The 27,717-nt window shown below is 40.7% G+C and overlaps 1 protein-coding gene across 1 annotated transcript in view; it reads right to left on the bottom strand.

Annotated features, from left to right (window-relative positions):
• lzts2a (leucine zipper, putative tumor suppressor 2a) overlaps positions 1–13,278 on the bottom strand; it is a 102,921-nt gene extending 89,643 nt beyond the window's left edge. Inside the window, exon 1 of the mRNA XM_062058078.1 lies at positions 12,943–13,278. The gene's annotated coding sequence lies outside the window, so the exon portion shown is untranslated. The remainder of the gene's footprint in view (positions 1–12,942) is intronic.
• Between the last annotated feature and the right edge of the window lie 14,439 nt (positions 13,279–27,717).

The following is a 27,717-nucleotide window of genomic DNA, read 5'->3' as shown; positions in this document are numbered from 1 at the left end:
TAAAAGAGGGGTGCTAATTAAAGGGGAAATTTTGAGGAGGGCAGAACGTGTCTATATCTAAATGGTATGGACATGACACATTTTGAATACCTCATACAATTGTCCCATGGCTATCATGGTTATGATAGAATATACATTTAATGACAGCTGACGTTAACTATCATGAATTGATTAACATGGACCCCGACTTAAACAAGTTGAAAAACTTATTCGGGCGTTACTATTTAGTGGTCAATTGTACGGAATATGTACTGTACTGTGCAATCTACTAATAAAAGTCTCAATCAATCAATCAATCCAACTCGCTATTATTAGCTAACAACACCCAAAACTAATGTGTGTGCATGTGTTACGTACGTAATTGAATTACGTCATTACGTCCTAGAATAAAGCTTAAAGACTTTTGGGGGAATTTTGCCTATCATTCACAATCTTTAAGTAAGAGAAGAACACACATGTTTCTCTTTTTTTAATGCATGTACAATACTACATTTTAATTCTCTTAATTTAGTTTTTGGAAAATTACTGCATAAAAAGTACAATTTATATCTGGTCTAAAAAGAACGACATTAAACAAATGACAATTTTGCTCCGAGTAAGATGCAGTGTCATTTAGACAACTAGTTTTTGATCAAAGAAAATGTTTTGAATGATCTCTGTCATTTGAGTCATACCAAAGACTATAGAGTCATAACAAAGACTATAAAAATGGGACCCATTACCTCCCTGCTTGGCACTCAGCATCATGGGTTGGAATTGGGGGTTAAATCACCAAAATGATTCCCAGGTGCGGCCACCGCTGCTGCTCACTGCTCCCCTCACCTCCCAGGGGGTGATTAAGGGTGATGGGTCAAATGCAGAGAATAATTTTGCCACACCTAGTGTCTGTGTGATAATCATTGGCACTGTAACTTTAATTTGTATTTATTGTTGTTTTTTAGTTTTTTTAAATAGGGGAAAAAAATGTAAATCAAAATGTTTGTCAAAAAAATTGCAGATTTATTTTGCCTGTTACCTTGCTAGCTAACCATGAATTGATTAACGTGGACCCCGACTTAAACAAGTTGAAAAACGTATTCGGGTGCTACCATTTAGTGGTCAATTGTACGGAATATGTACTGTACTATCTACTAATAAAAGTTTCAATCAATCAAAACCAACTGTGAGACGGAGTTGTGAAAAATAAATGTAACAATAATTTTAGCCAAAGTTCACCAGGTAAATTTTGTTTATATCAATTCAAGTACTTTTTTTATTCACCAGGAACTTCAGGTGTGAAGCAGTGCCACCACAATAACAAACGTCAATCACACACACAGGCACGACGGCCCGATATCATAAAAGAATAAATATACAATCTATTAGATAGCTAGAATGTTCAGAATGAATCGAGTCTATTGGATCAGGGTTTATTTATGGTTATGGTCAAGCGTCCCCTAGAAGGCAAAAACTATCTGTCTCTCAGCTGTGGTTCATAAGGGCCACAGCGGTACTCAGTTGTAATACACTTTTCCACCAATTGTGGCAGTAATGACAATTTCAGACAAACAGAAGTCGCAGAAGAAGTCGCAGATTATGTGTAAAAACAGCTGTGTAAACGTGATCACCTCCTAGTACCTCAGCACCTCCAAAACCCTCAAATCAAGACTCCAAACATCCCAGAACAAGCTAGTCAGGTTACTTCTAGACCTCCACCCCAGATCACACCTCACTCCTATCTACTTCTCCAAAGTGGGCTGGCTCAGGGTGGAGGACAGAGTAAAACAACTTGCACTGAGCCTTGTCTATAAAATTCGCTACACCTCACTGATACCGAAGTACATGTCAAACTACTTCCAGAACGTAAATGACCGCCATAACCAGAACACCAGGGGGAGTTCCACAAACCACGTCAAACCCAGATTCCGATCTAACAAAGGTCTTAACTCATTCTCCTTCTATGCCACATCAATATGGAATGCACTCCCAACAGGTGTAAAAAAAATGCATCTCTATCCTCCCTCAAAACCGCACTAAAAGAACACCTCCAGGCAGCTACAACCCTAGCCTAACCCCATCCCCCCACCACATCCCACCTCCCCGGATTGTAAATAATCAAATGTAAATAATCAAATGTATATACTTGTTCTAATGCTTTCTGAGCTCACTATGTTTACTGCTCGCTGTACATATCCTACCAAGTGAGACCTACACTGTTACAATGTCCATTTCTCAGATGATATAAGTGTTGATGACTGAATAATGCTGATAGCAACCCAATCCAACCCCCCCGCCCCAACCCCCTCCGCATTCCACCCTCTAGATTTTAAATAATGTAAATAATTCAATGTATATACTCTGATGATTAACTTGTGTGATGACTGTATTATGCTGATAGTATATATTTGTACCATGAATTGATTAACGTGGACTCCGACTTAAACAAGTTGAAAAACTTATTCGGGTGTTACCATTTAGTGGTCATCGACGTCCCTAGTGTGGGCTCTGTGCCGAGGATGTTGTTGTGGCTTGTGCAGCCCTTTGAGACTTTTGTGATTTAGGGCTATATAAATAAACATTGATTGATTGATTGATTGAATTGTACGGAATATGTACTGTACCGTGCAATCCAGTGTTTCCCATAAACTGCCAAGATACCTGTGGCGGTGGGGGCGTGGCTATGGGCATGGTCACCATGACATCATCAGAGTAATTTGCATAATTTACTACAATGATATGATTTTCTCTAAAAAGGCTCAAAAATGTATACTTACTAATTAATAATAACAGTTTTGTTTTAAACGTTCATCCATCCATCCATCCATCCATTTTACAATATAATTACAACACTTTATGTACATATTTATATACAGATTTGAACAATAAGTTATTCACTGAAATATATTTATTAATTGTGGCTCTTACAAAAAATATATCTTATAAAATATAAAAGCTAAAATGTCTCTTAAAGCTCTGCCCCTTTAATTAGTGCATACTAAATAATTTAACTTTAGCCTACTACTACAACCATATTATTTACCAGCAACATAAAGTGAAACAGAGGCAGAGGTGTCCTGCCACAGTCAGTAACAAATAAACAGAAAACAGTAGTGGTCAAATACAAATAAGGCAACAAGAGAAGTATCCTACACTTCTCTTTTGTAAAGTAAATCTGAATAGCCTATATGGGCATCTACATCAACTATATGATTTGCCTGAGAAGCTGGACAGGACAAAAAAAAAAAAAAATTTTTTTTAATTTTTTTAATTTGTGGCGGACGTAATTCTTTCGTGGCGGGCCGCCACAAATAAATGAATGTGTGGGAAACACTGTATATACACACCTACTTGATGCCAAAAAGAGTATGAGTATAGTATTGATAGTTGAACCATAGTTGTGAATTAATTTGGTGTTGCAACATTGCCAGTACAAAACAAGCCCATAAAAAGCAAGAAATGTCACCCCAAACCCAGGCTGCTACAAATTACAGTTTGCAGTTACGTGTGTGTGTGTGCGCGTGCGAGTGTGCGCGCACGTGTGTGTGTGTTTGTGTGTGACAAGAGAGCCTTTCTCTCCCTTTTGCTGTTAAAACGTTCTGACAGCCGCTGTTGACGCGATGTTGGACATGTGACAGCTGAGGGGAATTAGAAGCCAAACTGGAAGTCAGGAGCAACATTACATTCATGAGCTTATGTGAAAACAACACACACAAGACATGATACAAGGAATCTCTTTGTGACATCGAGCAACATCTACGTGAGTTCCATTACTGTATACCTGAGGTATGGTAGGGGAAAGAAGGATATTTTGTAGTCCAGTGTGAGGTGGAGTTTCCTGGCGTTAACGTCCTATATTACAGTATGAAAATAAACTTAAAAACACAATCCCCTCCACCCATCCATGGCGCCATCATCACTGCACTGCAGTGGAATGAAAGTTAAGCCCAGATGGCTGCGCAGGGGACATTTTGCTAATTGAGCATCAAAAGGTGATGGGTCAGATACATCCAATGAACATCATGTTTTATGCTAGATTTTTTTTTATGACTTTGTTATCTAACAGTGCTCCTAAAATTTCCCAGATAATACAGCCCTCCCCCTTTCTCCAAAATACATGTCATTTTAGCTAATGAGCGCATTAAGCAGCCGCCGGGTCCTCCTGAACAGAAGGCGCCACCACAGTCTGTCTTGAAAGGAAGTAGTGAGCTCCCATAGTGCCTCATTTATTCAGAATACAATCTCAAAAATGTACTGTAATTCATAAAAGTGAGATTGATTTTAAAACTCATCTGTGATTGTAACAGCAATCACACCAACAAGCCCTAAATATGCAATATACCGTATTTTCCGGACCATAGGGCGCACCGGATTATGGGGCGCATTAAAGGGGTCATATTATTTTATTTTTTTCTAAACTGAAAACACTTCCTTGTGGTCTACATAACATGTAATGGTGGTTCTTTGCTCAAAATTTTGCATAGATTATGTTTTACAGACCATCTTTAAGTTGCTTTCTGACAGTCGCTTCAGGATGCGCCGTTTTGTGGACGGTCTTATTTACGTGGCTGACCTTCGGCAGCGTCTTCTCCCTGTCATCTTTTGTTGTAGCGGTGTAGCGTACAAGGACGGGAGTTGAAGAAGTGTCAAAAGATGGAGCTAACTGTTTTAATGACATTCAGACTTTACTTGAATCAATAACGGAGCAGCATCTCCTCATCCGTGGCTCACTAGTGCAATAACATCGCCGGAAATGTGTCCCGTGAAAAAACGGAACTCTCTAATAACTAAAGATTATTGGGTGAATAATGTAAACTCACTACACCGGTATGTTTTAGCGCTTTCATGGCGAGTTTACTGACAGATATAAGTAAGAACTTTACACTACTTTATATTAGAAATGGCAACAGTAGAGGATGAATGTCCCATAACAAGAAGATAGAGAAAAAGAAGAAGCTTATGGACTCTGGTGTCGGCACGTACTACAAAGGCGGACACGCGCAAATTTTCAGGATTTATGCAGATCCCAAATACAGATCAGCAGGTACCAGAAGGTAAGAAAAGTTGCTTTTGCATAATATTGCGAAACAAAACGCCAGATAATATGTCTTACCTTGTACACACACCATAATAATACTCTTATGTTGAAGCACAGTACAACCATCAAGCGGTGTGGCTTCATAGCTTACCAAAAAAACATTTTGATAGATTTTTGAGCGCCGTGTGTAATGTTCTATATTTTAAATGGAACATATAAAATGTTGGTGTTGTTTACTTGAGTCATATTGCAGTCTACACATATATCTTATGTGTGACTGCCATCTACTTGTCACACTTATCAGTTCACCATGTACCAAATAAAATAACGTTGAGGTCGGTAAGCACAACTAATATTATTCCGTACATTAGGCGAACCGGGTTATAAGGCGCACTGTCGAGTTATGAGAAAATGAAAGGATTTTAAGTGTGCCTTATAGTCCGAAAAATACGGTAGTTATATCAAATACAAGATATGTGAGCATTGTTACAAACTGTTAAAGTGTCGTGCCTACTTGGCTATAAGCATGGAATGCCCTGGTCGCTGTAACCATGCAGGTTAAAGGGGTGTGTCGTATGATCTCGTATCTACTGTCTACTACAGGTGCTCAAAGAAAAACAAACTTTCACATCCATTTATTCCGATTCTAAATCCATTCGCAATTTTCAAGAACCAATTAAAAAAATTTTTTACTAAAGAAATCCTGGTGTTACAGGTGTAAAAGTGCCAAAAGCAAGTCGAGCTGTGTCGTATTAAGCAGTGGAAAAGGGTCAACTGGACAGTTTTTGGACTACGCTTTAAATTACGATGCTAACGCCACATTGACCGTGACCGTGACAGAGCTCTGACTCCGCTTGCGTCACATATCAAATCTCCGTCATGAAGACGCTCTCTCGGCATCACGCCCTTCCCCTCCCATAGCTGGCCTCCTCTACTTAAGCTGCTGCAACCCTGATCTCCTGACAGCTTGGTTATCACCCCCTACCAGCACCTGCAAATACATCCTCTTGTCGCTCCCCTCCTGTGCGTCCCAGCATACGCACTCACCTAGCCCATGCTGATCTCAGGAGACAGTGGAAGGATGAGCTAGTGAGTTGGTACAATACCTGAATACTCCAGTGTAGAGGTGACGTAACTGTAGTAGTGGAATTTAGCCCTTGAGAGATCCTGGAGACATTTCTGTCATTTTTTGTTGTTTTATGTGCAAACAATTCAGGTTGTGTTGAATTAATTAATGTTGGTAGAGAATATTTTTTTTATTTTTTACATCTGATATAAAATTGTCAAATGCTCCTTAAAGTAGCCAAAATGGCAAAGCTCAATCAAAATTGACATTAATTCCAAATGACAAAAAATTGTGTAATTGAAATCAATCGAACATGCTATCAGTGTTTCCCCTACATTCATGTATTTGTGGCTGGCCGTCACAAATATATTCGGCGCTAGGGTTGCACGATATTGACGATATACGATATAAATTATAGGGCCAACAACTAATCGATTAAATCGATTATAAAAATAGTTGGCTATTAATTTAGTCATCGATTCGTTGGATCTATGCTATGCGCATGCGCAGAGGCTATTTTTATTTTATTTATTTATTTTTATTTTTATGTTTATAAACCTTTATTTATAAACTGCAACATTTACAAACAGCTGAGAAACAATAATCAAAATAAGTATGGTGCCAGTATGCTGTTTTTTTTTCCAATAAAATACTGGAAAGGATAGAAATGTAGTTTGTCTCTTTTATCCGATTATTAATCGAGTAATCGAAGTAATAATCGACAGATTAATCTATTATCAAATTAGTTGTTAGTTGCAGCCCTAATAAATTACATACATTTGACCGACGACAGGGGCAGCACGGTGGCAGAGGGGTTAGTGCGTCTGCCTCACAATACGAAGGTCCTGAGTAGTCGTGAGTTCAATCCCGGGCTCGGGATCTTTCTGTGTGGAGTTTGCATGTTCTCCCCGTGACTGCGTGGGTTCCCTCCGGGTACTCCGGCTTCCTCCCACCTCCAAAGACATGCACCTGGGGATAGGTTGATTTGGCAACACTAAATTGGCCCTAGTGTGTGAATGTGACTGTGAATGTTTTCTGTCTATCTGTGTTGGCCCTGCGATGAGGTGGCGACTTGTCCAGGGTGTACCCCGCCTTCCGCCCGATTGTAGCTGAGATAGGCTCCAGCGCCCCCCGCGACCCCGAAGGGAATAAGCGGTAGAAATGGATGGATGGATGGATGGCCGACGACAAGAGTTTTTAGTATTACCATCATAAATTGACAATTAGTGATGTACACTACAGGCCAAAAGTTTGGACACACCTTCTCATTCAATGCCTTTTCTTTATTTTCATGACTATTTACATTGTAGATTGTCACTGAAGGCATCAAAACTATGAATGAACACATGTGGAGTTATGTACTTAACAAAAAAAGGTGAAATAACTGAAAACATGTATATTCTAGTTTCTATAAAATACCCATCCTTTGCTCTGATTACTTTTTCGCACACCCTTGGCATTCTCTCGATGAGCTTCAAGAGGTAGTCACCTGAAATGGTTTTCACTTCACAAGTGTGCTTGAAGCTCATCGAGAGAATGCCAAGAGTGTGCAAAAAAAGTAATCAGAGCCAAGTGTGGCTATTTTGAAGAAACTAAAATATAGGGATGATACTCGAAACCGGTTTTCCCGGTTGTTCGATAAGAAAAGAACCGAGTCCTCGGACTCGAATCCCTTTTTAAAAACCGGTACCCGTTATCGAGACCACTATAGTAAAGAAAAAGAGTTGGTTCTATATTCGAATCCCTCGGAACGAATCCCGTCCCGACCAGAAATGCTCCGTGTGACATCACAAGAAATCAGTCACGTAGCTCGGTCATTAAGCGCAGATAACGAAAGCAGGAAAAAAATGGACGGGAAAAAGTGCTCCAAGGTGTAATAAAGTTCAAAACAAAAGGTATAATCCAATGAATAACTTTACTGGGAGATTTGAGCAGACTACAAACACATGACGAACACTTTTACGACCAACCGGAAACATAGCAACGCACCTCCTTTACGGCAGCTGTCGCAACGTTCTTATAGCAACCGCAGCACATACATATATGACATGATCTCCCTTTTTCAACTTTTGTTTTTCTTTCCTTGTAAACAAAACAAAATCACACTGTATATGTGTTGTCTGTCTAATTATAAATAATGCAGACGAGGCGTGTTGGCTGAGTTCTTGACGTTTACTTTCACGGGTGACGACATGCAACAACACTTTTCGGGGCTACCGCGCATGCTCGTCACTCCCGTTGCATGATGGGTAGTGTAGTTGTTATATTCCCTAGCTCATAACATCTTTCCCCCTATAAAGAAATAATGTTAACTCAATAAAGTGTATTTCTTTTTTTAGCTTTAACTTTTCATTTTTTAGCATTGTAACCACATTTGCAAACAACTTTTCTATTCATAGAATTTTCTTTCAATAAAGAAATAAAGTGCAAAAATGTCAGAGCATCATAACAAACAGTTATGTCAAATAGCAGCAGAAGTGCACTTTTTGGAGAGCTGTATTATTTTCAGTTTCGTGCCCAAGGGACTGATTTTATTTAACACTAGTATTATTTATACACCTATAGTGATCACAGAGACAGGTTGTTTTTGTGTTACCTTATATATTTGTTTTTCTGAAAAATCCCACTTAATATACTTTGGGTAACAACAGTCAATATTTTTTTTATTTTTTTTTTAGGGGGGCAACAGTCAATATTTATTTATTTTTTAGATTAAATTGTTTTCTTATATAATAAAAGTGAGCTTTTGTTAAACCAAATATTGTGTGTTTTTTTCCATATACAACAACCTATCTGGACTCGATAAGAGAATCGATAAGGAATCGGTTCGATAAGAGGATTCGATAATAGACTCGAACTCGATAATTTCTTATCAAACATCATCCCTACTAAAATATAAAACCTGTTTACAGTTATTTCACCTTTTTTTGTTAAAAACTATTTACTAAAGGTTGCCTTAGTGTTATACAGCTAGATAATCAGTGTTGAGTACTCAGATTATTTTTGTTTTAAGTAGTAACGTAATATGTTTTTATTTTTTATTAAATCAACATAAAAAACACAAGATAAACTTACAATTAGTGCACCAACTCAAAAAAAACTCTCTCCCCCATTTACACTCATTCACATAAAAGGGTTGTTTCTTTCTGTTATTAATATTCTGGTTCCTACAATATATATCAATACAGTCTGCAAGGGATACAGTCCGTAAGCACACATGATTGTGCGTGCTGCTGGTCCACTAATAGTACTAACCTTGAACAGTTAATTTTACTCACTTTCATTATTTACTAGTTTCTATGTAACTGTTTTCATATTGTTTTACTTTTTTTTTTTTTCAAGAAAATGTTTTTTATTTATTTATCTTATTTTATTTTTTTAAAAGGACTTTATCTTCACCAGACCTGGTTGTCCATGAAATTAGATTGTTTAAAGGGTTCTTAAAACCAGGTCCAGTCCAGATTATGTCCAGGTCGGGCTCAGCAACACACACATTAATTTATGTACACTCAAAATCAGGCAACTTAACAACAGATTGCATATAATTTATAAACAAAATTACATTTTCAAAATACGTATTTATATACAGTCCAGATGTAATGTGTTGTTTATTCTTATGAAGTAATTAGTTTGTCGTTAAAATGTCAAAGTTAATTTTGTTCATTAACGTTAGGTTTATAGCCTCACACTTGTGCACTGCATAGATGGAGCTTCTACTCGCTCACTGCGGTGCGAGCCGCTGGCTGTTAAGTTTTAAAACTACTATCGTTAGCTTCTGTGCAAAGTCGCTAATAGAAGTAAACAACATAAATAGATGAGATTAGTGCTAAAGTCGCTACAAGGAGAGATATAGGCTCTTAAGCAAATTGGTGTATGTGTAAATAAAGCTGTAGTTTCTCACCAATCCCCGAATGCAGTCGCTGCCCAAAGCATTGCATAATTCGGGAGTCGAGAAGTCTGTACTGTGCTGCCATATAAAAAAAAATAAAGTTTGATACGCGTCACAGTGCTTCATCAGAGAAGAGGATGCCCTGTGCTTCACCTGTTAGGTGCAGAAAAGGTCAAACGGCCGTAACAAAGGCACGTCAAAAAATACCGGTATGGCGGTATTGTCTCAAATACAAACCGCTTTCTAAAATATACAGGTCTCAAATACATACCGTTTTCTAACATATACCGATATTAACTATAAAATCGGTACATCGCCCAGCGCTATATTCTTGTCATCAAAGTTAAGTGACTTTTACGGGCATCCTACGGCATTAACACGTCATGTTTACGTTATCCAACCATCTAAACGAGCGCACCAACTGGAGGTTAAGCACTGAGGAGAAGAGATGCTCCCGTGTGGATTATTTATGATCCAATCAGACCTTGAAGCGGTTTCATCGCGACTCCACAATCAAATCCATTTATTATACGCAACTCGCCTGCAACATAAAACAAAACACTGCTCTCTGGCATCTTCTCTGTGACCTTTCACCTACGGATTAGTGCTACTGGACTTTGATAAAAAAAATAAAAGAAAAAAAAAGAAAAACAGCTGGAGGGGTCATGAGACAAGGAAGAAAGGATGGATGTGTGCACACCAACAGCTGCACATTGCAAGTTGACTTGCTCTCTGCTCTCACACACACACACACACACAAACGGAACATAATTAAAAGCAACACAATCCTAACAAGAAATTGGTGGTCTGACCTAGTGTTGTACGGTATAGTATAGTATCGTACCGCGATACTAACGAATCATGTTCGGTTCTATCCCGCCTCTGAAAAGTACCAGTCCCACACCGTCGTCGTCACGTCATGTCATTCCTGGTTTTACGAGCAGAGGAGCATGTTCGGCAGTGCACAATCACGGAGTACTTACAAGCAGACACAGTGTGTAGAGAGAAAAGGGAGAACGGACGCATTTTGGCTTAAAACTGATGATAAAGATGAACAGTAGTGTATATAGTCGATACTACTATGATTACGTCAAAAAATTTTGGCATCACAATATCTTCTTTCGTATTAAAATTGTTTTTATTATGTTTATAAACTCAAGAAATATGTCCCTTGACACATGAGGACTTTGAAAATGACCAATGTATGATCCTGTAACGACTTGGTATCGGATTGATACCCAAATTTGTGGTATCATCCAAAACTAATGTAAAGCATCCAAACAGAAGACTAAGTGATTATTACATTTCAACACAAGTGTAGATAAAACGTGTTAAAAGAGAAAATAATCAGATATTAACAGTAAATGAACAAGTAGATTAATGATTAATTTTCTACCACTTGTTCTTAGTAATTTTGACAAAATAATAGAATGGAAAATGACAATATGTTACTGCATATGTAAAAAGACTAAATTAGGAGCCTTTGTTTGCTTACTTACTACTAAAAGACAAGTTGTCTGGTATGTTCACTATTTTATTTAAGGAAAAAATTGCAATAAGAAACATATGTTCATTGTACCATAAGATTTTTGGTTAAAATAAAGCCAATAATGAATTTTTTTGTGGTCCCAAAATATTGGTATCGGGACAAACCTAATATATAATATATACAATTTATTTTGATTCCGAAGAAATAGTTATTGTTGAAGGACCGAGATTAATGTGTATGCTGTCCCGTATTTGCGTAAGTTGTGTACGTAAATTAGTTGAAAAATAAAGTTAACGTAGATCCACACTGATGTCCGTGTCTCCTCTGCTGAACAGCCATAACATGATTAGAACCCTCCCAAATATTAAATTATATATAGATCTAATTTTACTTGACAAAAGTAATTTTGACAAAATAATAGAATGGAAAATGACACAATATGTTACTGCATATGTCAACAGACTAAATTAGGAGCCTTTGTTTGCTTACATACTACTAAAAGACAAGTTGTCTTGTACGTTCACTATTTTATTTAAGGACAAACTTGCAATAAGAAACTTATGTTTAATGTACCGTAAGATTTTTTGTTAAAATAAAGCCAATAATGCAATATTTTGTGATCCCCTTTATTTAGAAAAGTACCGAAAAGTATCAAAATAATTTTGGTACCGGTACCAAAATATTGGTATCGGGACAACACTAGTCTGACCATGTGGGGACCATTTTTTTAATATATTTTGTGCATCAGTACAATGGCTGATAGGCAACATCCGGTTTCAAACCTCCCCAAAACACACACACCATATGTTTGCAAAAAATTCCTGCAATATCACACATTTGTGTTATAGGTCAGTGGTCCCCAACCTTTTTGTAGCTGCGGACTGGTCAACGCTTGAAAATTTGTCCCACAAAAAAAATATATATATTTTTTTTTTACATAAATAAATACAATCATGTGTGCTTACCGACTGTATCCCTGCAGACTGTATTGATCTATACTGATATATAATGTATATATTGTGTTTTTTATGTTGATTTCATAAAAAAGAAAAACAAATGTTTTATTTTTTTTATTTCTTGTGTGGCCCGGTACCAATCGGTACCGGTCCGCGGCCCGGTGGTTGGGGACCACTGTTATAGGTGACAAAGCAAATCACAGTCCCATCATTATTAATTTATTGTTGTTATTTTTTAGAAAAATAAAAAAGGGTTCATAACAGAACCGGAAGTGAGCCAAATATGGCCACTGCGCCACACTTTGGACATTTTACTGTTCAAGTAAAGACGCACTGATCAGGACTCAAGCTAGCAACCAATTAAGCACTAAAACACGTTATCGAGGCAGCCATTAACCAATGACTCCATTTTAGCATCTTGTTTGCGCTCATTAGTCGGCCAAAACACGTTCGTCAAAGACGACATCCCAAATAAAACGCAGTTAGCCTTCAAATCGAACACAAGTCAGTTAACAGTCAGCGACTTACCTCAAGAAATGCTCCAGGACAACAGTATTCCTTCCCCCACCCAGGGAAACGCTTTCGTGTATCGGACTTCAACTTTAATCAGTCTTTGCGCTTCTTTCCGAGACTTTTGGGATGTTTTCCCCGCCGAGGAGTCTCCGGTTGTCCTGCGGACGAGCTCGTCCAAAAGAGGTCCCCCCAAGTAGCGGCTGCTGTTGTCGGGATGTTCGGTGAGTGCACAGGGAGAGCCCGCTCAGGACACGAGGGGGGCGGGGTCGGGCTCAGTCGCAGCCGGTTGGACTTGAAAGGACGTTAGCTCCACCAGGGGGGGGTGTCACAATAAGGAGACTAACCACACCATTCCAACAGTAACAGTAACATTGAGACCTGGCAAGTAATAATCCTTTTTTTTTTTGTAAGAAAACCGTTTCACACATTTATTTCAAATATCTACTTCATATTTTTAATTGGTTTAGGTGACATAATATTTTAAGATACTGAAAAAAAAAAAAAAAAAATTATTAAGATGGGTGATCAAAATGTAGAAATACATATGAGTAACGAAGAAGACAACCGCTTCTTGCGATATCATTCATAAAATATGATCGCAAAAGTGTGGCCATGAAATTTACAAAACGCCCAAAAGCAGTGGCGGGCCGTGTGTTTCCCACCTAGGCCTCCCGTGATGTCGGACTTCAATGATTACCTCTCAAAATACCATCATTTATGTCCCCACATGACCACTGCTGGGGAAATACTATACAGAAACACATTTACGCACCACTGAGCATTGAATCACCTCAACAATGTACAAAACGGGTTATTTTCTGGCGCATTTAAAAACCAATAAACCCGCATCAGCAATTAAAACATATCTTATGTGGTATTGTCAAAATTAAAATAGCAAAAAGCATATTAAACGTGAAAAAATAAAGAAATATAATATCTGAACTCACATATGAGTCAGCTGAGCAAGCTCCCAGGGGTTGTAATTTCTCTTTAAATATCCTTCTTGAAAATGGCCTTGCAAATATATGTGTTGTCCTCAGGGCCGGCCCGTGGCATAGGCCGTATAGGCAAATGCTAAGGGCGCCATTACGCCCCCTCCCTTCCCGTATCATGACTGTTTATGGACGTCACCGCATCAAAAAATCAACACAAGATGTCAAAACGGCCAAAACTGTCAGGTGCCCAGGGAAGAAAAAAGAGAAAAGAAGAGGAGGACAAACGAGAAAAAGACAGAGGTAGCAGGGAGGTAACGTTAGCCTACATGAAATTATTTGTCTGTTACAGAATGTGATAGTAACCTGGCTTTTTAGCATTAAGCTAATGTTACATGATTCGGCAATTGCTAATCAATAAATAGCTAGTTCTGTTTTAACGTCGGGTTAGTATTGTGGAGGGGGCTAAATTGTTATGGAAAATAATAATGTAACGTTAGGTAATTACAGTACTCCCACCTTACATTCCTCAGGGACATTTGTATTAGATCTTTTAAGCAGGTGTTTTCTGTTTACATTGTTATTGCCTTCTGGTTAGCTAATGTTTGCCCTGCAGGTAATAGTCACTTTTCCACCCCTTTATATATTAGGTATAGTTGTAAGCCTAGTTGTTAAAGTGCACATCATTAATGTTAATCAAGCAATATCACATGAGAGGGAATGCTGTTTTTTAATTTGAGCACTGCTGTGATTCGGTTAAAGATAATCATAACATAACATTCTCATATAATATGTTAATTTGCTTTCTTTAAGTAAAAAACAAGGTCAAAGACAAAGCTATTCGGTTTCTTGTGAGTATATACACTTCACTGCCAATGTGGGGGGGCGCCACCTAAAATCTTGCCTAGGGCGCCAGATTGGTTAGGGCCAGGCCTGGTTGTCCTGTCTGATCATAAAAGATGCAGACGAGGCATGCTGGCTGAGTTCTTCAAATTTACTCCACAGCGTGCTCGTCGATAACATCAAGCTGCCAGCATGGCTACATTCAACAACCTAAAAAACTACTGTGGCATGCTGGGTAATGGAGTTCTTATGTTACCTAGCTCATAACATCACGATATATATCTGCCATAGGCCAGCGAGAAGGCCTTACTGACAACAACTTGTGATCTGATTGGCTATCGCAACTGTTGGTCACGCCCACATTGTTGATTCTGAAGGCCTCCGGCAGATTTGGTACAGCATGGCAACATAAGCTAGCTGAATTCTGATTGGCTGAAAACTCTATAACTAGAGATGTCCGATAAAAGCTTTAAAATGTAATATCGGAAATTATCGGTATCGGTTTCAACCTCCCGATTTTCCCGGGAGACTCCCAAATTTCAGTGCCCCTCCCGAAAATCTCCTGGGGCAACCATTCTCCCGATTTCCACCCGGACAACATTATCGGGGGCGTGCCTTAAAGGCACTGCCTTTAGCGTCCTCTACAACCTGTCGTCACGTCCGCTTTTCCTCCACACAAACAGCGTGCCGGCCCAGCCACATAATATATGCGGCTTTTACACACACATAAGTGAATGCAATGCATACTTGGTCAACAGCCATACAGGTCACACTCAGGGTGACCGTATAAACAACTTTAACACTGTTACAAATATGCGCCACACTGTGAACCCACACCAAACAAGGATGACAAACACATTTCGGGAGAACATCCGCACCGTAACACAACATAAACACAACAGAACAAATACCCAGAACCCCTTGCAGCACTAACTCTTCCGTGACGCTACAATATACTCCTTTTTTTTTTTGCAAATAATCATTAACTTAGAATTTAATGGCAGCAACACATTGCAAAAAAGTTGTCACAGGGGCATTTTTACCACTGTGTTACATGGCCTTTCCTTTTAACAACACTCAGTAAACGTTTGGGAACTGAGGAGACCAATTTTGCTAAAATAAGCAGGGGCGCCCATGAAAAAGACATTGCTTATACCCAATCATGGCACCCGCCTGTTCCCAATTAGCCTGTTCACCTGTGGGATGTTCCAAATAAGTGTTTGATGAGCATTCCTTAACTTTCTCAGACTTTTTTGCCACTTGTGCCAGCTTTTTTGAAACATGTTGCAGGCATCAAATTCCAAATGAGCTTATATTTACAAAAAATAAAGTTTTTCAGTTCGAACGTTAAGTATTTTGTCTTTGCAGTCTATTCAATTGAACATAGGTTGAAAAGGACTTGCAAATCATTGTATTCTGTTTTTATTGACAAATGACGCAACGTGCCAACTTCACTGGTTTTGGACTTCAGATGCAGTCATTTATTCAACTTATTTAGTTCTACCAGAGGCCTGAGAGTTCAGTTCAAAACAACTTGTGAAAGACTCATTTTTATTTTTTTATTTTTATTTTTTTTGTCATAAAAAAATACAATCTTGCTTGCTTACGGACTGTATCCCTGCAGACTGTATTGATCTATATTGATGTATAATGTAGGAACCAGAATATTAATAACAGAAAGAAACAACCCTTTTGTGCGAATGAGTGTGATAAATGGGGGAGGGAGGTTTTTTGGGTTGGTGCACTAATTGTAAGTGTATCTTGTGTTTTTTATGTTGATTTAATAGAAATATATTTTATTTTATTTTATTTATTATTTTTATTTTTATTTTATTTCTTGTGCGGCCCGGTACCAATCGATCCACGGACTGGTACCGGTCCGCGGCCCGGTGGTTGGGGACCACTGCTGTAGAGGACGCTGGTTTTCCGGAAGATACAAAATAAAAATAATAGTGAAGTCCTGAGTTCTCTGGAAATGTGGCCCCGAAAACATTTTCGTTGAATATATCTGCTTTAGGAGGTGTAAAAGTAGAATGATGCAGATGCTCGATAATCTAAGCGAAAGATGGACGCCAGAAGGGGTGAACAAGTTTTTATTGGGAGCACCTGCTGGTAAATGTTGGAAGATAGAGTGCATGCCAAGAGTCTCCTATGGGGAGGATCCATCAGGGTAGGAATAGAGCGTGTGTTGGCTCATATTAAAGCATTCGATTGTCTGTAAATCATTAAACCACAGGTGTCAAACTCAAACCCTGGGGGTCAGATCTGGCCCGCCACATAATTCATATTGGTCCGCCACATAATTCAAATTGGCCCTCCACATCATTGGCCTGCATGTCATTTAAAGGCCTACTGAAAGCCACTACTACCGACCACGCAGTCTGATAGTTTATATATCAATGATGAAATCTTAACATTGCAACACATGCCAATACGGCCGGGTTAACTTATAAAGTGACATTTAAAATTTCCCGGGAAATATCCGGCTGAAACGTCGCGGTATGATGACGTATGCGCGTGACGTAGTCAGTTAAACGGAAGTTATGGTACCCCGTAGAATCCTATACAAAAAGCTCTGTTTTAATTTCATAATTCCACAGTATTCTGGACATCTTTTGCAATTTGTTTAATGAACAATGAAGGCTGCAAAGAAGACAGTTGTAGGTGGGATCGGTGTATTAGCAGCGGACTACAGCAACACAACCAGGAGGACTTTGTTGGAGAGCAGACGCGCTAGCCGGCGACCTCACCTTGACTTCCTACGTCTCCGGGCCGCCAAACGCATCGGGTGAAGTCCTTCGTCCTTCCGCCTATCGCTGGAGCGCAGGTGAGCACGGGTGTTGATGAGCAGATGAAGGCTGGCTGGCGTAGGTGGAGAGCTAATGTTTTTAGCATAGCTCTGTGCGGTCCGGTTGCTAAGTAGGCTTCAATGGCGTCGCTAGCACAGCATTGTTAACCTTCGCCAGCCTGGAAAGCATTAACCGTGTATTTACATGTCCACGGTTTAATAGTATTGTTGATTTTCTATCTATCCTTCCAGTCAGGGGTTTATTTTTTTTCTTTCTATATGCAGTGAAAGCACGATGCTATCACGTTAGCTCGTAGCTAAAGCGTTTCGCCGATGTATTGTCGTGGAGATAAAAGGCACTGAATGTCCATTTCGCGTTCTCGACTCTCATTTTCAAGAGGATATAGTATCCGAGGTGGTTTAAAATACAAATCCGTGATCCACAATAGAAAAAGGAGAAAGTGTGGAATCCAATGAGTCAGCTTGTACCTAAGTTACGGTCAGAGCGAAAAAAAATATGTATTTCACTGCATTCTAGTCCGTCACTCTAACGTTCCTCATCCACGAATCTTTCATCCTCGCTCAAATTAATGGGGTAATGGTCCGAATAGCTCTAGCTGCGTTGAAAACAATAGGAAAATATGAGGGAGTGAACAACTGACAACGTCACGCTACTTCCGGTAGGGGCAAGGTTTTTTTTTATCGGAGACCAAAAGTTGCGAACTTTATCGACGTTGTTCTATACTAAATCCTTTCAGCAAAAATATGGCAATATTGCAAAATGATCAAGTATGACACATAGAATGGATCTGCCATTCCCGTTTAAATAAAAAAAATTCATTTCCGTAGGCCTTTAATGTGGCCCTCAACATCATTTAATGTGGCCCGCCATATTTGTTTGTACAATTTTAACGATGCGATTGCATATGTAGTATCTGTTCGTGCGATGAGATGTTAAAACCATTTTTTTTTCAATCAAATTTAAATACTTAAAGGGGGAACTGCACTTTTTGGGGAATTTCGACTATTGTTTACAATCATTACGAGAGACAAGAACACACATGTATTTTTTGGGGGTGTACTTTAAAGATGATAAAAACCGCTTGGAAGGTGTGGCTAATAGGAGTCACCATTGTAGCCTTAAAACAACTTTAAAACCCTCCATCAACGTTTTGTATGCCCCAGGGGTGTACAAACTTTTTCCACTGAGGGCCGCACACTGAAAAATCAAAGCAAGCGGGGGCCATTTTTATATTTTTTATTTTAAAAAAACAATACAATATATGTATAAAAATATACATTTAGGCCTCCAGTCAGGCTTGATCCCGGGAACCCCAAAGGGTTTTGGTCAAAAAAAAAAAAAAAAAAGTGTCATTATTCAGTAGTATTATTTGTATTATTATTCAAGGTTTAAATCTTTAAATCAACATTAGGTCTATCTGTCACTATAAATGTTTTACAGATTTAAGTTGTATGCTCTTTTTGTCAAAGAAAACCCATTTTTTTATGGAAAAAACACAAAATATGCAATATTTTCACCCAATAAAATTTTTAAGTGGAATATTTGAGATTATATAATAACTGGAGCCTTAAAAAGGACAATTTCTAACAACATTGATTTTAATTCATTATTACTTTTTGAGCAATGACACTTAAAAAAAAAATCACATTAAAATGATTGGGGATCCATAAGGGTCCTAATCATTCAAGTGTTAAAAAATACATTATACATTTTTTCTACTGTTTACTTTTAACACAATAATCTCGAGATCATCTTCAGATCTATCCGTAAATTATAAGTTTTATTGTTGTTTATGTTTTTTGTTTGTTCGTTTTAGGCCCTTCTTTAAAAAAACAGCTTATTTTTTTTATATGGCAAACACAAAATGTGCAACATTTTTCCCAAAGAATATCTCAAAGTGGAATATTTAATGTGACATAATTGGAGCCTTTGACATTTATTTTGATTCATTATTATTTTTTAAAGAAAGAAACAGCCTGCATGGCAGCTTTGTGTTATTAGAGTAAACATTGTAACATTTTCTTGTTACATTTCACCTGTTTGCTCTTTTATACCACTTTTTATGTTTAAAAATTTTTTTAATCGTATTTTTAGAATGTGCCGTGGGGCCGTTAAAAAATGACCTGCGGGCCACAAATGGCCCCCGGGCTGCACTTTGGACACCCCTGGTATACACACTGCAGTTGTATATATAATGTAGTAACAGACACGTTCATAACAATATGTAATATGTACAATATTTCCCGAATTTTTGGTCATTTTAATAATTCTTCTGCGCATTTTTTTCCGCGTTCATAGCAGCGCGACAACCCCTTCCAGATACAAAACGCTTGTGTGTGTTCTAATCATTCGGTAACAAACAACAAAGACGACTATTTTTGGACAAATGAGGATTCACAACCTCATCTTTTTGAAGCTGAATATATGGAGGATGAAACACTGCTTCTAGAAGCGAGCACAAAGGAAGAGTGAGACGGAAGCCGGGAGAGTGAGGTCAGCGTGACTTTTACCCTGTAAATGTGGAACTTGGAGCCAAGCTATTTCTACATAAATGGTGTGCATACCCAAATAAACCGGAAAAAAATCCAAACAAACTGCCCATTGAGTGAGTCACACTTTAATATAGATCATGTTACATGCAGCACATCATGAGTTATTACAACTACAATACATACACTGTTGAGCTAGCTGTGTAAAAAAACATGAAATACTTGAATACTTTACAGATACCGTAATATGATTGTTCATGTGTTTCAGTCAATACAAATTGGTTCCGTATCGCGTTGTGTTGCGCATTACAAACTTAAATGCGTTTCGTGTTGTTGTAGAAGCTAGCTTATCTCTTGCCGTAGTTAGCTTCTACGGCTAATACCGTAGCACGCCCATGTGTTACTACGCTAGAAAAATAGTTCCTCAGTGTTCGCTCTTACAATAACAATGTCGCTACAGCTTGGTTATTATACAGGTTATGGAACGTAAATTAGGTATTGTTGACGGTTTTTGAATGCATTTTTAAAGCGATTTAGTGGTAAAATTGATTGCTCTCATTAGCTGCATTGCTCGGTACCGAGAACGAGACAATTTTTATGTTAGAAAGCGAAAAAAACAACTTTTGTCTTCTTGTCTCTCGTAATGATTATAAACGATGGGCAAAATTCCCCCCAAAAAGTGCAGTTCGACTTTAAATAACTGCTTGATATCCTGACGATTTCAGGGCAAGTTATGCATCTGTCAGTGAAATTACATAATATTTAAAATACAGTCGAGGTTTCTGCGGTTTATCCGTTATACAGTGCTCAATAAAGCGGAATATACGTTAGGTCAAATCCCCTGAAGAGCAGGGAAACCTGCGAAACAGGCTTGTAGGGATGAAATAGCCTCTTGTGTTTTGTCCTGACCTAACGTATAATATTTGAAACATATATTAGTTGCTCATGCAAATTGTCCAACAAGTCTATTGTACACAATATTGCCAAAAGTATTTGGCCACCCATCCAAATGATCAGAATCAGGTGTCCTAATCACTTGGCCCGGCCACAGGTGTGTAAAATCAAGCACTTAGGCATGGAGACTGTTTCTACAAACATTTGTGAAAGAATGGGCCGCTCTCAGTGAACTGTCATAGGATGCCACCTGTGCAACAAATCCAGTTGTGAAATTTCCTCGCTCCTAAATATTCCAAAGTCAACTGTCTGTTTTATTATAAGAAAATGGAAGAGTTTGGGAACAACAGCAACTCAGCCCCCAAGTGGTAGGCCACGTAAACTGACAGGGAGGGGTCAGTGGATGCTGAAGCGCATAGTGCAAAGACTTTCTGCACAGTTGCTACAGAGCTCCAAGCTAACTTTTTGCAACTCAACGCTAAGAAAACGGAAATGCTGATTATCGGTCCTGCTAGACACCAACATCTATTTAATAATACCACCTTAACATTTGACAACCAAACAATTAAACAAGGCGACTCGGTAAAGAATCTGGGTATTATCTTCGACCCAACTCTCTCGTTTGAGTCACACATTAAGAGTGTTACTAAAACGGCCTTCTTTCATCTCCGTAATATCGCTAAAATTCGTTCCATCTTGTCCACTAGCGACGCTGAGATCATTATTCATGCGTTCGTTACGTCTCGTCTCGATTACTGTAACGTATTATTTTCGGGTCTCCCTATGTCTAGCATTAAAAGATTACAGTTGGTACAAAATGCGGCTGCAAGGCTTTTGACAAAAACAAGAAAGTTTGATCATATTACGCCTATACTGGCTCACCTGCACTGGCTTCCTGTGCACTTAAGATGCGACTTTAAGGTTTTACTACTTACGTATAAAATATTATACGGTTTAGCTCCAGCCTATCTCGCCGATTGTATTGTACCATATGTCCCGACAAGAAATCTGCGTTCAAAGAACTCCGGCTTATTAGTGATTCCCAGAGCCAAAAAAAAGTCTGCGGGCTATAGAGCGTTTTCTATTCGGGCTCCAGTACTCTGGAATGCCCTCCCGGTAACAGTTAGAGATGCTACCTCAGTAGAAGCATTTATGTCCCATCTTAAAACTCATTTGTATAATCTAGCCTTTAAATAGACCCCCCTTTTTTAGACCAGTTGATCTGCCGTTTCTTTTCTTCTCTCCTCTTCTCCCCTGTCCCTTGCGAGGGGGAGTTGCATAGGTCCGGTGGCCATGGATGAAGTGCTGGCTGTCCAGAGTCGGGACCCCGGGTGGACCACTAGCCTGTGCATCGGTTGGGGACATCTCTGCACTGCTGACCCGTCTCCGCTCGGGATGGTTTCCTGTTGGCCCCGCTGTGGACTGGACTCCCGCTGATGTGTTGGATCCACTGTGGACTGGACTTTCACAATGTTATGTCAGACCCACTCGACATCCATTGCTTTTGGTCTCCCCTAGAGGGGGGGGGGGGGGGGGGGGGGGTTACCCACATATGCGGTCCTCTCCAAGGTTTCTCATAGTCATTCACCGACATCCCACTGGGGTGAGTTTTTCCTTGCCCGTATGTGGGCTCTGTACCGAGGATGTCGTTGTGGCTTGTACAGCCCTTTGAGACACTTGTGATTTAGGGCTATATAAATCAACATTGATTGATTGATTGATTGATGTGATCCTCCAATTAGCCCACGTACAGTACGCAGAGAGCTTCATGGAATGGGTTTACATGGCCGAGCAGCTGCATCTAAGCCATGCATCACCAAGTCCAATACAAAGCGTGGGATGCAGTGGTGTAAAACATGTCGCCACTGGACTCTAGAGCAGTGGAGACGCCTTCTCTGGAGTGATGAATCACATTTTTCCGTCTGGCAATCTGACGGACCAGTCTGGGTTTGGAGGTTGCCAGGAGAACGCTACATTTCGGACTGCATTGTGCCGAGTGGGAAATTTGATGGAGGAGGAATTATGGTGTGGGGTTGTTTTTCAAGAGTTGGGCTTGGCCCCTTAGTTCCAGTGAAAGGAACTTTGAATGCACAACTTTGGACAACTCCATGCTCCCAACCTTGTGGGAACAGTTTGGAGCGGGCCCCTTCCTCTTCCAACATGACTGTGCACCAGTGCACAAAGCAAGGTTCATAAAGACATGGATGACAGAGTCTGGTGTGGATGAACTTGACTGGCCTGCACAGAGTCCTGACCTGAACTCGATAGAACACCTTTGGGATGAGTTAGAACGGAGACTGAGAGGTGGACCGACATTATATTGAACCTTATGGGTTTTGAATGGGATGGCACTTCAAGTTCATCATATGTGAGTCAAGGCAGGTGGGCAAATACTTTAGGCAATATAGTGCATGTTTATATTCATCTATTCACAAGCGGCCCTCAACGAAAACGAGTCTGACACCTAAATCAATCAATATCTAGTTTTGTATCGCCTTCATGCTGCTTTGTAGTTGATCACCAGTGTTGGCCTCCTTTGAACTTCCACATAGAGGAGAGGGTTCGGGGAGGGGCGGGGGCGGGGGTGGGGTGATTACATCCCCTTACCTCACACACCCCAGAAACTCAATACGTACTCGCCACACCACAATGAACGCCACCTGCCCGATTAGTTTTTGAAAGGGGAGACGTGTGATGTCATCTGTTAGAAAACTACGGAGGTCTGAGAAACGCCCCAATATGCCCACTAGATGTGTTGGCTGGATATTTAGTGAACTCTCGCCGACCCCGCCTCCTCCTCCGTGAAGGTTCTGACTGCCAAGTATACACGACCGACGACGCCTCTCCTACGCTTTCATCACTTTGTCTCCGTTTGATCCCCCGAGCGTCCGCACGCAGACAGCCGCCATGCTCCGGGTCCTCTAACTCCATCTGAGCCGGTTCTCTCTTTAAACGTTCCCCACGCTTCATTTCCCGCGCGTGCAAAGCCAATGTGATTTCCAGCTCCAATGAAAACGTGCAAATGTGCCGCGGCCTCGCTGCGTCCCCCTCCCCGTTTCATCATTTCCCCATCCTTGAGCTGCTTTTGTAGAATAGACAGAGCAAAGTCCAACGACATCATTTCACCGGCGAAAATCCATGAGCATACTTGCCAATCCTCTCGATTTTACCGAGAGACTCCCGAATTTCAGTGCCCCTCCCGAAAATCTCCCGGGGCAACCATTCTCCCAAATTTTTTCCCGATTTCCACTTAGACAACAATTTTGGGGGCGTGCCTTAAAGGCCTACTGAAATGAAATGTTTTTATTTAAACGGGGATAGCAGATCCATTCTATGTGTCATACTTGATCATTTCGCGATATTGCCATATTTTTGCTGAAAGGATTTAGTAGAGAACATCGACGATAAAGTTCGCAACTTTTGGTCGCTGATAAAAAAAAGCCTTGCCTGTACCGGAAGTAGCGTGACGTCACAGGTTGAAAGGCTCCTCACATTTCCCCATTGTTTACACCAGCAGGGAGAGCGATTCGGACCGAGAAAGCGACGATTACCCCATTAATTTGAGCCAGGATGAAAGATTCGTGGATGAGGAACGTGAGAGTGAAGGACTAGAGTAAAGTGCAGGACGTATCTTTTTTCGCTCTGACCGTAACTTAGGTAAAAGGGCTCATTGGATTCCACACTCTCTCCTTTTTCTATTGTGGATCACGGATTTGTATTTTAAACCACCTCGGATACTATATCCTCTTGAAAATGAGAGTCGAGAACGCGAAATGGACATTCACAGTGACTTTTATCTCCACGACAATACATCGGCAAAGCACTTTAGCTACGGAGCTAACGTGATAGCATCGGGCTTAACTGCAGATAGAAACAAAATAAATAAACCCCTGGCTGGAAGGATAGACAGAAAATCAACAATACTATTAAACCATGGACCTGTAACTACACGGTTAATGCTTTCCAGCCTGTCGAAGCTTAACAATGCTGTTGCTAACGACGCCATTGAAGCTAACTTAGCTACGGGATCTCACAGAGCTATGCTAAAAACATTAGCGCTCGCCAGCCAGCCCTCATCAACACCCGTGCTCACCTGCGTTCCAGCAATCGACGGAGCGATGAAGGACTTCACCCGATCATCAATGCGGTCGGCGGCTAGCGTCGGATAGCGCATCTGCTATCCGACTCAAAGTCCTCCTGGTTGTGTTGCTGCAGCCAGCCGCTAATACACCGATCCCACCTACAGCTTTCTTCTTTGCTGTCTCCATTGTTCATTAAACAAATTGCAAAAGATTCACCAACACAGATGTCCAGAATACTGTGGAATTTTGCGATGAAAACAGAGCTTTTTGTATTGGATTCAATGGTGTCCGAATACTTCCGTTTCAACCATTGACGTCACGCGCATACGTCATCATACATAGACGTTTTCAACCGGAAGTTTCACTGGAAATTTAAAATTGCACTTTATAGATTAACCCGGCCGTATTGGCATGTGTTGCAATGTTAAGATTTCATCATTGATATATAAACTATCAGACTGCGTGGTCGGTAGTTGTGGCTTTAAAGGCACTGCCTTTGAGTGCCGGCCCAGTCACTTAATATCTACGGCTTTTCACACACACTCAAGCGAATGCAATGCATACTTGGTCAACGGCCATACAAGTCACACTGAGGGTAGCCGTATAAACAACTTTAACACTGTTACAAATAAGCGCCAATCTGTGAACCCACACCAAACAAGAATGACAAACACATTTCGGGAGAACATCCGCACCGTAACACAATATAAACACAACAGAACACATACCCAGAACCCCTTGCAGCACTAACTCTTCCGGGACGCTACAATATACACCCCCCGCTACCCCCTCACTTCAACCCCGCCCACACCAACCGCGCCCATCTCAACCTCTCCACCCCCAGCCCCACCATCTCCCGAATTTGGAGGTCTCAAGGTTGGCAAGTATGTCCATGAGTCTCCTTCACACTGTAAAAACTGGCATTTTCCCACCTTTTTTTTAGATGACTACACAGCAGATCCCTGGCAATCTCTCTCCCCAATTTTAGATTGTATATTTTTAACTAGTCGAACCTCAGATTCAATGTGGATTCCGTCCTGGTCGTGGGACAACTGACCAGCTCTTTACTCTTGCGGGAATCCAGGAGAAGGCCTGGGAGTATGCCAGTCTACATGTGCTTTGTGGATTTGGAGAAGGCGTATGACCGGGTATCGGGTCAGGGTCCAGTGGCATGGAGTCCAAGACGACTGGGGACCCTTTTCTGCTGCAGCCTTCCTCCGCCATCGCAGTCGTTGTGGTAGTTCTTAAATCTACCGTCCTCCGCCTGCTCTGCCGTTGAGGTCTTCACCGTATCCCTGGCTAAGGGGGCAGTCAGGTACTAGGCCTTTGCCAAGGGCCACCTGGGGTAACAGTAGTAAAGGGGTTACCTCTTAGTGCCCCAAGACCCCCATAGAGGAGCCTCCACTGCCGGATGCACTTTAACGTCATGCCCAGGACAACTGAGGGAGTACGGGGTAAAAGAGACGCTGCTGAGGGCCATCCAATCTCTGTACAATCAAAGCGAGAGTTGTGTCCGGGTGCTTGGATGTAGGTCGGATCCGTTTCCAGTGGGGGTTGGTCTCCGCCAAGGCATCCTGTTTTGGATTTTCATGGACAGGATTTCTTGGTAGAGTCGTGACCATGGCGGAGAGGGTATACGTCTGTTTGCCGATGATGTGGTCCTGATGGCACCATCGGTTCGTCACCTTAAGCTCTCACTGGATCGGTTCGCAGCATCTCCAAATCTGAGGCCATGGTTCTCAGCATGAAACCCGATGGTTTGTACAGTCCAGGTAGAGAACGAGACTCTGTCCCAGGTGGAGGAGTTTAAGTATCTCGGGGTCTTGTTCACGAGTGAGGGAAAGATGGAGAAGGAAATCATCCGGAGAATCGGCTCCAAGGAATTTAGGGATTTCACCATCTACGGTCTGTAATATCATCAAAAGGTTGAGAGAATCTGGAGAAATCACTGCACGTAAGCGATGATATTACGGACCGTCGATCCATGAGGCGATACTGCAGATGATGTGGTCCTGATGGCACCATTGGTTCGTGACCTTCAGCTCTCACTGGATCGGTTCGCAGCCGAGTGTTCAGCGGCTGGACTGAGGGTCAGCATCTCCAAATCTGAGGCCATGGTTCTCAGCAGGATGGTTTGTACAGTCCAGATAGAGAACCAGACTGTGTCCCAGGCGGAGGAGTTGAAGTATCTCGGGGTCTTGTTCACGAGTGAGGGAAAGATGGAGAGAGAAATTAGCTGCAGAATCGGCTCCAAGGAATTTAGGGATTTCACCATCTACGGTCTGTAATATCATCAAAAGGTTGAGAGAATTTGGAGAAATCACTGCACGTAAGCGATGATATTACGGACCGTCGATCCATGAGGCGGTACTGCATCAAAAAGCGACATCAGTGTGTAAAGGATATCACCGCATGGGCTCAGGAACACTTCAGAAAACCACTGTCAGTAACTACAGTTTGTCGCTACATCTGCAAGTGCAAGTTAACACTCTACTATGCAAAGCCAAAGCCATTTATCAACAACACCCAGAAACGCCGCCGGCTTCAGTGGGCCCGATCTCATCTAAGATGGACTGATGCAAAGTGGAAAAGTGTTCTGTGGTCTGACGAGTCCACATTTCAAATTGTTTTTGGAAACGGTGGACGTCGTGTCCTCCGGAACAAAGAGGAAAAGAACCATCCGGATTGTTATAGGCGCAAAGTTCAAAAGCCAGCATCTGTGATGGTATGGGGGTGTATT

Source organism: Entelurus aequoreus, linkage group LG09, assembly GCF_033978785.1.
Source record: "Entelurus aequoreus isolate RoL-2023_Sb linkage group LG09, RoL_Eaeq_v1.1, whole genome shotgun sequence".
Lineage (NCBI taxonomy): Eukaryota > Metazoa > Chordata > Actinopteri > Syngnathiformes > Syngnathidae > Entelurus > Entelurus aequoreus.
Note: the sequence above shows the minus strand (reverse complement) of the source record. Positions and strands in the feature narration are given on the sequence as shown.